The sequence below is a fragment of the Aedes aegypti genome, chromosome 3 (genome assembly GCF_002204515.2).
Source record: "Aedes aegypti strain LVP_AGWG chromosome 3, AaegL5.0 Primary Assembly, whole genome shotgun sequence".
In the NCBI taxonomy this organism is placed as follows: domain Eukaryota; kingdom Metazoa; phylum Arthropoda; class Insecta; order Diptera; family Culicidae; genus Aedes; species Aedes aegypti.
The window spans coordinates 42247786-42260283 of record NC_035109.1 but is presented as its reverse complement, the minus strand read 5'-3'; the positions used below and the strand labels follow the sequence as shown (position 1 = coordinate 42260283).

At 38.1% G+C, this 12498-nt stretch overlaps 1 protein-coding gene across 3 annotated transcripts in view; it reads right to left on the bottom strand.

Moving 5' to 3' along the window:
• LOC110678647 (C-myc promoter-binding protein) overlaps nt 1-12498 on the bottom strand; it is a 97533-nt gene extending 85035 nt beyond the window's left edge. For 2 of the 3 annotated variants that reach the window (XM_021851784.1, XM_021851786.1), the window contains exons 1-2: nt 12413-12498; nt 7839-8305 (exon numbers count right to left, since the gene is read on the bottom strand). The gene's annotated coding sequence lies outside the window, so the exon portion shown is untranslated. The other variant, XM_021851785.1, reaches the window with a different exon arrangement.

Sequence of the window (12498 nt, the reverse complement as noted above, 5' to 3'; positions counted from 1 at the left end):
TGAAGTATCTTCTCCATTCCATGAAAAGTTCTACAGGGTGTCTACTCATTTACAGAAATGAAATTCCCTGAGATTTCCAGGTTTTTCAGGTTTAAAAAAAATCCAGGTTAAAACAAATTTCCCAAAATATATGAATAGTTAATTTTTCATAATAAAAAACATTTTTTTTTTCAAATGATATCTTTGAAAATTAATTCAAATTTCAAAGTATTTATAAAAACAATAATTTATTTTGTTCTTAACGTGAAAACAATGGGAAACAAATAAAAAAAATGGTGGTTTTTATTTAATTGCCACGAAAATCAAATATGTTTATCAAATGATCTGAAAGTACCTTTAATTATCAATGTGATTTATGGTTTATTCTAGCCCACTTCTAGCTTCTAGCTTCCAGCTTCCAGCTTCTAGCTTTTAACTTATAGCTCTAGCTTCTAGATTCTAGTTACTAGCTTCAAGCTTCTAGCTTCAAGCTTCTAGCTTCTAGCTTCCAGCTTCTTGTTTTTAGCTTTTAGCTTCTGGCTTTTAGATTCTAGCTTTTAGCTTCTAGCTTCCAGCTTCTAGCTTCCAGTTTCTAGCTCCTAGCTTCTAGTTTCTAGCTCTTAGCTGTTAACCTTCAGCTTCTAACTTTTAGCACCTAGCTTTTAGCTTCTAGCTTTTAGCTCCTAGCATTAAGCTTGTAGAATTTAGTTCCTAGCTTCTAGCTTATAGCTTCCAGCTTCTAGCTTTTAACTTCTAGCTCTAGCTTCTTGCTTCTAGATTTTAGTTACTAGCTTCAAGCTTCTAGCTTCTAGCTTCCAGCTTCTTGTTTTTAGCTATTAGCTTCTGGCTTCTAGATTCTAGTTTTTAGCTTCTAGCTTCCAGCTTCTAGCTTCCAGCTTCTAGCTTTCAGTTTCCAGCTTCTAGCTTCTAGCTTTTATTTCCTGGCTTCTAGCCTCTAGTTTCTGGCCTCTAGCTTCTAGCCTCTAGCTTCTAACCCCTAGCTTCTAGCCTCTAGCTTCTGGCTTCTAGCTTCTATATTCTTGCTTCTAGCTTCTAGCTGCTAGCTTCTAGCTTCTAGTTTCTAGCTTCTTGCTTATAACTTCTAGCTTCTAGATTCTAGCTTCTAGCTTCTATCATCTATCTTCCAGCTGCTAGCTTCTGGCTTCTAGCTTCTGGCTTCTAGATTCTAGCTTCTGGTTTCCAGCTTCTAGCTTCTATATTCTAGCTGTTAGCTTCTAGCTTCTTGCTTTTAGCTTTTAGCTCCTAGCATTAAGCTTGTAGAATTTAGCTCCTAGCTTCCAGCTTCTAGCTTTTAACTTCTAGCTCTAGCTTTTTGCTTCTAGATTTTAGTTACTAGCTTCAAGCTTCTAGCTTCTAGCTTCCAGCTTCTTGTTTTTAGCTTTTAGCTTCTGGCTTCTAGATTCTAGTTTTTAGCTTCTAGCTTCCAGTTTCCAGCTTCTAGCTTCTAGCTTCCAGCTTCTAGCTTCTGGCTTCTAGCTTCTAGCTTCCAGCCTCTAGCTTCTAGCTTCTAGCTTTTATTTTCTGGCTTCTAGCCTCTAGCTTCTAGCCTCTAGCTTCTGGCTTCTAGCTTCTATATTCTTGCTTCTAGCTTCTAGCTGCTAGCTTCTAGCTTCTAGCTTCTAGTTTCTAGCTTCTTGCTTCTAGCTTCTAGCTTCTAGATTCTAGCTTCTAGCTTCTATCATCTATCTTCCAGCTGCTAGCTTCTGGCTTCTAGATTCTAGCTTATAGCTTCTAGCTCGTAGCTTCCAGCTTCTAGCTTCCAGCTTCTAGCTTCTATATTCTAGCTGTTAGCTTCTAGCTTCTAGCTTCTTGCTTTTAGCTTTTAGCTCCTAGCATTAAGCTTGTAGCATTTAGCTCGTAGCTCCTAGCTGCTAGCTTATAGCTTCCAGCTTCTAGCTTTTAACTTCTAGCTCTAGCTTCTTGCTTCTAGCTTCTAACTTCTAACTTCTAGCGCTTCTGGGCTTTTCGAGCTTAAGAAAAAATATTCTTTCCATTAAAATGGGATTCAAATGACGTACCCACAATGTTTTTCTAGAGTACGTTTTTTTTATTATTTTATTTTATTTATTTATTTTTTTTTTTTTTTTTGAGAAAATCAGGTCTGAAATCCTGCTAGGATTTCTGCATCGAAGCCAAATCTTTAATTTTCAAGAGCACAAAACTAGAGAACCTGACATTTATTCGCACTGAAAATTTGATTGATCGATTTGTCACCACCAGCGAGTTCAATTTTCAGCACAAACGGCTGTCTGATTCTCTACATTTTTGCTCTTGAAAATCCGTGGTTTGGCTTCAATGCAGCTTCACCAGAAAGACCTCCTAATTTATGATGAAATTATTCCTAAAATTAAAAAAAAAAAGAATCTCCAAATGATGTCCTACAAAACTTTTTAAAGAAAATGCTTGTACAAATTTGGACCGACTCCCTGAAGCTTGAATAATGTTTTGAATAATCCAAAGATATTGGGCCATTTTATTTCAAAAATTATTAGAGAAATGTTTGCACCGCAGCAACAATATTTTGATGATATACTGGAGAAATTCCAAGAGAAATTTCTTTAGGAACCTAATGAGGAATGCTAGAATGGGAATTGGAAATTCCATTCTTGGAAAAGTTTATGATATGACATCTAATTCGAATAATGCATGAGGGATTTTTGGAGCAACTCCAGAGAGTAACCGTGCATGAATATTTGAAAAAATCCTTATGAAAAAGCCTGGAATATATGAAGCATTTCGTGAAAAAATGTCGAAACGATTTGTAGGTTTCCAAAAGCTCAGGAATAAACTTTTGTGGAAGCGTTGGAGTGCTTAAGGATGTTTGGACCAAATTCTGAGGAAATTCCTCTAACCATCCATTGCAAAATCGCTGGTAGCATCCCTGAAGAAATTTCTGAAAATAATCAAGAAGAAATCACTGAAGAAATTACCAGAATTCCTGGAGCATTCCTCGAGATCTGGAAAAAATATCATTGAGAACTTGTGGAACAGTCGCCTAATATGTTTTGTAGGTTTCTCTGGAACCTCTAGCATTCTGTACCAGGATTCACTACAAGCCGATTAAAAAAGTGACTTTAGAGTAATTTTTGATTAAAGTAGAGACTTTAGAGATCATAAACAAAACTGGAGAGTTGCATTAAAATGATGATCAAGACAATAAAAATGCATACCTGAGAAATGTACAAAGTTTATTATTTTTGTACAACAGGCGAAAAAACATTTTTGAACTGTACTTGCCTTTACCAATTTAGAAATCTTAAGTTCTGATCACCTGCCTAAACATTCTTCATGCTGATTAATTAAAAATCGTTAGAAGAACTGAACATGTCAACTAGCGTTTTGATAGCGACGCAGCCGAAAAATTTTTTGAATGAGGAGATTTTGTGTCACAAAAACGACATATTCTTCGTTTTATTACTGTTTCGAAATAATTTCCCTGAGTATAGCCAAAATTCCCTGAGAATTCCAGGTTTTTTCCAGGTTGGATAAAATTCCCTGATAATTCCCGGTTTTCCAGGTTTTTCCAGGTAGTAGACACCCTGTTCTAAATTTGTATCTGAGCCCTGACTTTAATCCAATTTTGAATTTTCCTTGCATCTTGAAGAAACCTTTTTCAACCAGTTAGCCTTAAAGCATCCTGAAATTTTTGAGATCGCATTTTTTCATGTTTAACATATCTTAGAAATAGATCAACTCGAGTGGAAGATTTAAAATTTTGAAGCGATCATTAATTTCTTTGGCTTTTTATAAGCATTACAATTCTGTTGAAGTAGCATTTATTTTTTAAACATACTTCAATTGTTAATACATTTATAATTATTAAAATAGAATCAGGAGACCGCCGAAATGTCTTCAAAACAAAATACATACTTTGCTTCAAGATTGCATTGAAGAGTTGCTGGGAACAGGGATTTTTCATGAATCAGTATTTTTTAATAATAAATTTCTATTTCAATACAAAAAAATCCTATAGGTATCTCTAAATTCAAAGATGGATAGCTGGATGGTTCAATTATTCTAATAATCTCGAACGTATGCTGAAATGATCGGCACAATTGCCTTTTCAAAATTACAAAACTTGTGTGGATTAAACCAGCTCAGAAAGTAGATGTTAGGAATATTTCAGCATTAAAAAGAAAACGCCATTTTTTGTTCAATCAAGGACATGCTCACCGGATTTTTTTAAACCTTTAAATTTTGAAAGATAATATCCTACTGCTGAAAAATAATAAATGACTTTAGGAAGATGTAGTTACTGAAGAAAGGTAATTTTTTTTATTATCTTTAATACCATCAACAAAAATTCTTGTATGTCTTGTGGCCCGTTTCTTGTTCTGAGATCACTGAAGTGGCCCGCAAAGTCAGTTAGGCTGAGGACCACTGACCTAAACAAACAAGTCAACTGTTCAAAAATGTATGAATTTATTTAACGATTAATTGTTCTTGAAATTCCATTCAAAACATGAGTTTCATAAGAAATACGAGTGAAATTTACCTTTCGAAACCCTTGAGGATATTTTGATGGTATTAATGGTAATTATTTTCCATAAACATAACTGACACCATTTTGTAGGAATTTATGGGTGTTGTAATACCATGAGAAATACCAGAAAGAAATCCTTAGAGAATTCGTTAGAAAATGTGTGAAGAAACAGATTCCTCAAATTTTGAGCTTTTGTTTTATGGGAGCTCTGACAAACCTGAATTCTGACGGCTCACAAAGAGCTTAAAAATATTTCATCTAACGAAACTCAACTTTATCTTGCATTTGACAGAGATCTTCCGGTACGCCTTTGAAAAGGACTGCTACAAATTCTTTGCCTGAAAAAGACATCTCCAACTATTCCTCGAAAATTCCAACAGGACTTCCATTTCTTCTTGGCATTACATCAAAACTGGGACAGAGCCTGTTAGTCAGCTTAATGTTCTAAGTGTACTTCGACAGTTACTAACTAACAGCTTTCTTTGCCAAAGTTGCCATTTTTGCATTTTTGTATCGTGAGGCAAGTACTACAATACTTCGAACTCAGGCAAGATCCTGGACCGTCAGAGAATTAAATCCATTTTCTCAGAATAAAACTTCCGTCTACTGCACTCGTCTGGTTTTCAACATTCTCGTAATATGGAATTTAGCACATTGAATGTTTGTTATCGATAACACGAACCTGTGTAAGTGCGGTGTGCAAAAATGTTAATCTTCACTGGGGAATCAAAATTCACAGCAGGCAAAAGACAGACGGCGGCGGCGGCGTCGCGCTTCTATGTAATTGAGACATCCAAACTCACCTGGCAACTGTATACCTACAAGGTGGCGATGCAACACCGTTTGGCCGATGTTTGTACTTGTTATCAATATCGTTTTGCGCGCGCCCATGTGGCAACAAAGTAAACAGATTGGAAGTTCGTTCTCTATATATTATTTGTATTTCGGTGTAAGCGCAGAGAACATTCTTCGAACTACTGTACGGTTGAAGGCGCGAGCTATCACTTCGCGCTGCTATCTGTCGTGTTGCTAATTAATAGCCACGGTACGGCGACGGTTGGTCCAACAATTAAGATCGAACTCACGGTAAAAAATAAGCACCATGCTCTCAATAGTTCTGCACTTGGATTTGCACTACTGTTGAATCTTGACAAAATCAAGGTAATAGCACTTGAATTCAACGTTGCATGTTTTGAATTGAAATAAAAAAAAGTTAAAATAAACATTTCCGCTTGACCTAGATTTGAACCAGCAATCTTCGGAGTGCAAGTCTAGTGTCTTACCTCGACACCAACTCGCATCTGTTGAAAGGGATTGAATTGATCTCAATCACTTTCTACAACGAGCTGTCAATGATTGTTTTCACACAAAAGACATGATATTCAAAATCAACAACTTTTCACTTCAGAGTCCAGTTGTAGAGACAGTAGAGCAAATCCAAAGTTAGAACCCTTCAAATCATGGTGATTGGTGTTTTGAATTGAGTCAAGTGATCAATCTATTCAATCGAACGTGCTGTTTTTTTACCGTGTGGCGACGAGGTTCACCTCGAACCTCGTCGAGCAATTGTTTGTTATGAGGGAAGGGGGGGTAGTAGAATTCTAGCTTGAACGCTAATAGTCTTGCGCCGTCTAGATTGCCATTAGTTTAACGACAACAGGACAGTACCTCGCGAGCAAGAACTGGGATCAAAGATCAACCGAAATGCGTAGTATACAAGTAGAGGCTGTCGTCGATTCGATATAGTTAGATATAGAGGCATGTCTCGGTTGATGAATGCAGCGAGTGTTGTCTCGAGTCGATCCCCGACTATATTGGAGTTGCGTCCCCACTGGGACATAACCTGCTTCTCAGCTTAGTGTTCAATGAGCACTTCTACAGTTATTAATTGAGAACTTTATTTGCTTAAGTTGCCATTTTTGCATTCGTTATATTATACTCTATGCCCAAGAAAATCAAACAAATTTCCATTACGAGAAGATTCTGAACCGACCGCGAATCGAACTCAGACACCTTCAGCAAGGCTTTGCTTTGTAGTCGTACCACTTTACCACTAAGCTGAGAAAACCCCCAAGTTTGGGTATATACAGCTATAACCGAACGAGTTTGTTTTGATGACTTGCCTTGATCTAGCTCTGTCCTATTGTGGCGGCAGCAGTAATACAGAACAACTATCGGAGAGTGAGGATTCGCTTTCGATGAAAATAACCGCGGACGTCATCCAAGCAGAAGATTATAGACGAAAAATAAAACAACGGGCGTGGTTCGTACGAGAAATTCCTTTCAGAGATTCGCATTCTTACGTCCGTTGTTTTGCTATCGTCGGGCGGCTGGCTTTGCGGCGACGACGTAATTTTTAGTGACGTATGTTCAATGTGTGTGGGAGGCACGACTTTAAAATAAAGACGATAATTATAATGGTTTTTGCTTTTGTCTCTGTTCTAAAAAATAACTCGTTGGTTGGGGTTTTCTGATGAGAAAATTAGTAAACACCATACATGAACAGAAATTTTGCAAGGTTGAATTAATAAAACATTTTGTTGAGATCAACTCCACTTATTTGTTAAAATAACAATCCTATTTTGTCAATTCAATCATGATAAAAATCATGATTGAAGGTCTCGGGATGATAACTTTGGAATGATTCTGATAAGAATTCTGAGAGGATTCTAATGAGAATTGTGCGAGGATACTAATGAGAACAGTCCCCTCAAAGTAATGGATCAACTACGCGTCGTTTTTACAGAACAAAATATGATTAAAAATCATGATGACGCTGTACAAAACAAAAATTATCTCCCTGAATCTGCAGAATTTAATTGTTTTCGGGAATTCGTCGTTTTCTGTAGAAATTTTAAAAACGTTGACTGAGGTAAACGAATGGTGTGTTTGTGAAAGGATACGTCATGGCGTTTCTTTTGGAATCGTCTTATTTCTGGTTAATAACTATCATATGTTTTCAATGCCCCACGATTATGAATCAACGCTTCTAGGAGTATGGTTGACATTTTATCTCCTACGGTTGACTGCTGACTGCGATGCTGTCTAGATTTATGGTTCACGTAGGTAAAATGTATTTTGCGTAATTGTAGCTCTATTTGATGAGATATTCTCCGTTCAATCCAACTCTGATTCATATCTGTGTGCTATCTATAACTGTAGAGGCTTTCTGGAGACCTAAAACCACCTTTTTGGTGACTGTGTCAACGAGATAGCTGATGAAATGAAGCCACTTGGCACATTACCTACATTCTTCCACCCCACATCCCCGATCGGTGATCTCAACCAAGAGAGCACAACCTGTGCAAATCAATTATCCACTAATTACGAAAGCTTGATTGTTGTAGTACATTACCTAATCTGGTTTTGCTGTTCTGCTATATATTTTTCCCAAGTTTCAGCTGCTGCTCACTTCTTACTGCACCAACTGCTGCTGCTGCTATATAGATACAGATAGGCAGGTATATCTCTGCTGCTCGTGTGTGTGTGCCTTCTGACGCGGTTTGGAACCGTTCGACCCCGGCTGGTCTCGGTTCCGATGACGGAGGAGAAAAAAATCCAAAATAATCCTCTTTCCGGGTATTCTGGGGCTGCAAATCTGAGCACTTTTGAACGTTCACAGGTGGCGAAATTCCTTCACCTTTATTGACATTTTCGCTGTTTGCGTTTTCAGCACATAGATTCACTCGAAACTGGTTGCTATATTTAATTTCATCACTACTACACCAATTCACTTCGTTGATTTTTATCACTCATTCTAAGACCATTCAATGCGATTTTTGATTCACTGATACCTGGATCGATTCAATTCACCTCCCAGCACTTGAACGAAAGTAAAGAACACTATGAAGCAAATCGACACGACGATATTTCCCAATGATCTAGGGCAAACGCTCCCTTAGTGGAGGTAGCTCCAATAGTGGAGGTAGTGTGTTTTGGCATGTTTCGTACTAATAAATGATTATGTGATATTTTTCTATGATGCACGATGCAAAAATGATATAAGTAATCGAATAATATTCATGAATTTTGCCCGTAAAACTATTTAAAACAATTATTTTGCTTAATTTTTTTGCTCCTTTGCACCTATAGTGGTGCATCAGTACCCATAGTGGAGGGTCCCATAAGAAATCAATGGATTGCGCCACTAAAGGAACCATTCTTAAAATATACCTCCACTAAAGGAACAGTGTTCCTATTATTGGTGCAAGACTTTTCGCAGGGAAATTTCAAATGAATCGTGATTTTTATACATTTGAGTGATAGAATGATTTGAGATCTATCGAATGATACATTAAACTCATATATTTCATGGTTTTAACACCATGTTTTAGCAGTTTTCCCTTAGGTGCACCACTAATGGTACACTTGCCCTAGGCAGCCTTGGATGCTTCAATGAAGACCATTATTTTTTTCGTCAGAAGCACTGCTCGGCAATGTTTTCCTTTCGACTTCAGTTAGCAGCTCGATTCATTCTCCGAGAGCCAGACTCTGACTGACCGTAGGTTGCTTTGCTTCTTTGTGGGGTTTGTTTTCTATCCATGGTTACTGTTCGTCGTCCGTTCTTCTTTGCTTACCGACTCGCTCGCCAAGAATCGCGCACTCACAAACACCCTCTCATCATTCGGATATACGGCTTACAGGGCACAGTGGGACTTGATTTAAATATGGTCAAATAGGAAGGCGGCCAAAAGGGTTAATATCGCGCTTAATAATTTATAAAGTTGCTCCAAAAGTCATGGGCAATAAAGAGTTTTGCTTGTTACTGCTAAGCAAAAGAATAAATTTACACGTTTTTTAACAGTAAAAAGATAAATCGAGATTCTCTCTTTACCAAAGAAAATCAATTGGGATCTCTATCTTTTTTATTTAACGAATAAGAATTCTCATAACGGTGAACAGTTCACGACTGTTTCACAACTGGAAAATGCCTCTAATGGGATCATTGACCAAAAGGACTCATCTTATCATGCTAGCTGTTCTATTCAACAAAGCTCATCTAACAGGGATGTGCCTTGGTGGGATGACAAGCTGGCAGGATTGAGGAAGAAAACCAGGCGGTTGTTCAATAGAGCAAAGATCATTTTAGATTGGGTTTAATATAAAAAGAGCCCTAACAGCATACAACACAGAATTAGGGCACGCTAAAAGTAAGGACTGGACACGGGTATGTGAAAGGATCAACAACGTTCCTGCAGCTGCAAGGCTGCACAAAATCCTTTCAAAAGACTATTTAAATGGTCTAGGTAGCCTTAAAAAGAAGACGGCAGTTTTACTGTTGGCTCTTCTGAAACACTGGAAGTAATGATGAGAACTCATTTCCCTGAATCGATTCCATATTCGGATGAAGAACAGGTCTCAGATGAGCCAAGACATGTAAGCGTGGCAAAAGGTTCAAGTTGTTTCCATTCCAAAAGCTGGATGAAAGGATTAAACAACTCTTGAAGCCTTTAGACCTTTAAGCCTTTCCTCTGTTCTTTTAAAGACAATGGAAAAAATAATTGATGATTTCATCAAGTCAACAAATTTAATAGAAATTGAAATGCCTCTTTGTAAATACCAATTTGCGAATCAATCATTACGGTGCTGCAGTCGCTGATAAATAAAATCAAGAAATCTCTTGAAGCCAAAGAAATAGCCGTGGTTGTTTTTTCTATATTGAAGGAACACTCGATAATGCATCCTATAGCTCTATGAGTGCGGCCATGGAAGCAAGGGGCTTGGATAAAAGTATTTTCGAATGGGTAATGACTATGTTCAAGGATCGGACAATTTCTGCTGATCTAGGATATGCGCAAATATCTATAAGATCTATTAAGGGATGTCCTCAAGAAGGAGTTTTATCGCCCTTACTGTGGTCTCTTGTGGACGAACTCCTTAGAAATCTATATTTGTGGAGTTTTCCTATCTGCACTTCTTGACAATTTGATTATTAATAATCTGTACCAAGGGCATGGCCTGCTTAGTATGATGCTAAACAACCACATCTCCATTAAGAATTTAATTTTTTTTCGCTATTAATAGCGGCAATGGAAATTCGCGATTTCGCGGAAGCCGCTCTACAAATCGCCGGACACGACATTTCGAAACAGACCCGATAGATCGAATCTATCGCTTTGGCAATGGTTTTTGTTAATAAAGCTTTCTTGATTTAGAATTTTAGAGAATTTCTAATTACTCATTTCCATCAAAACCAGAACATAGATACCGGAAGTGCAATTCTACCACAGTGGTAGTCGTGGAAGTTCCTCAAATCTTCGTCTTCCGCCATCACGTGGGTTCTTTCGTCGTCAATGTGGAGTTTTAATATCTGCACTTCTTGACAACTTGAGTATTAATAATCTGTACTAAGGGCATGGCCTGCTTAGTACGATGCTTAACTACCACAATATCTATATCTATCTCTGACAGAAATGCAATTAGTAATATGAAATGAGCGAATTGGTACGAATTTTGATGATGCAATCTGTTTTGGTAATATATTTCAAGCATTCTTACAATTTTTAGGCATGTTCAAATCATTGTTTAGAAAAAAAAGTTTATGGATGTCTATCAAGAGATGATTCTGGAGACGGAGTTGGTGGTCTAATGGCTACCGCTTCTGCTTCATAAGCAGAAGGTCATGGGTTCAATCCCAGGCCTGTCCCTTTCCCCGTACTTTGTAGTTGTATCTTTCACTTGCTCCTATCTACCACTCTTAATATATCAAAGTTTATATATCTATCACAGTTCATAACATTTGCTAGAACCCGAGACGGACAGAAATAAACCGTTTCCCTACGCTTCCATTAGTTCATCATTCATGCTATTCCTTTACGCCTTATACATAGGCAGTCTGCTTAGCAAACCAGCAAGCCTCTCTGCCATAAAAATTACCCCACCCTTTCACCCTTCCCGCATGAACTGGCGTTGATGCAGTGGTATATACGGTCAACCGTGGGAGCCAGTTGAATGCATCATCAATTCCTTCCCCTTCCCCTCATTGATCTGCATTCTGACGTGGCAGGCACCATTGTCGTCTTAAAATAGAAGATCACCAGCACTTATACACTGAGGGTGCCTGTTAATCCCAAGCAGTCATCTGGTTGGTTCCTTGTGTAAGTGCAGCTGATCTGGCGATACTGGAGTAGCAACCACGGGCGGCCAATCAAGCTCAAGCTCTATCAAGAGATAATACTGGAATTTTGCATAATTTCCATAGTAAAAAAATAAATTAAAAATTGGAATTATTTCTTCCTCTTCTTCTTAAAGAAGGCCAAGAATACTGTGCATATCTGTGCGTCGTGAAGTTTGAGAAAATTAAGCAGAAATCAGCATCAAATCGATTTTTCAGGATGTGTTAGTCCAGAAGAGCCCGATTTTGAGTAACTTTATTTTAGAGTACAAAATAAATTTTGACCAATTTGATTCCATACATCCCACTGTGCTTCGCTGAAATCTCATACCCTTACATACACACACAAACACCTTCACGAGTCGTCGCTAAGCCAGAAGAACACACCTGAATTTTTCAAGCACTTCAGAACTAATCTTCTCGAATGGATTTCCCAGCCGTTCATATTGCACTTTGGATATGAAATCAACTTTCTGACTGTCACCTTGTCACCATCATTTTCCAATTAAAATCATTGCACTTTTTTCTCTCTCACGGACCTCCCTCAACGAGGGGGGTGGTAAAGCAATTCGAATGATGAAAGAACGATTGAAAAAAATCATCACAATGAACGAGTAGAAACTCATCTTCCACTTTCTCGTTCCTGTCCAGTCCGACGAAGCCAACAAGTCGCAGTAGGCGGGTGGGAAGGACAACGCTATCAGCCACTCAAGCGTCCTCTCGATTTGGGTCGAAGGAAAAGTGCATCAGAATGCACTAAACAGAAAGAGAACGATGCCACTCCAAGAAACAATAACAACAACAATGGAACTCACACGTCACGCGCAAAATTGATCACCAGCGGAAATAAACCGAACCGATTCTAACGAAATCACATTCACGACTGAGCGCAACATCGCAC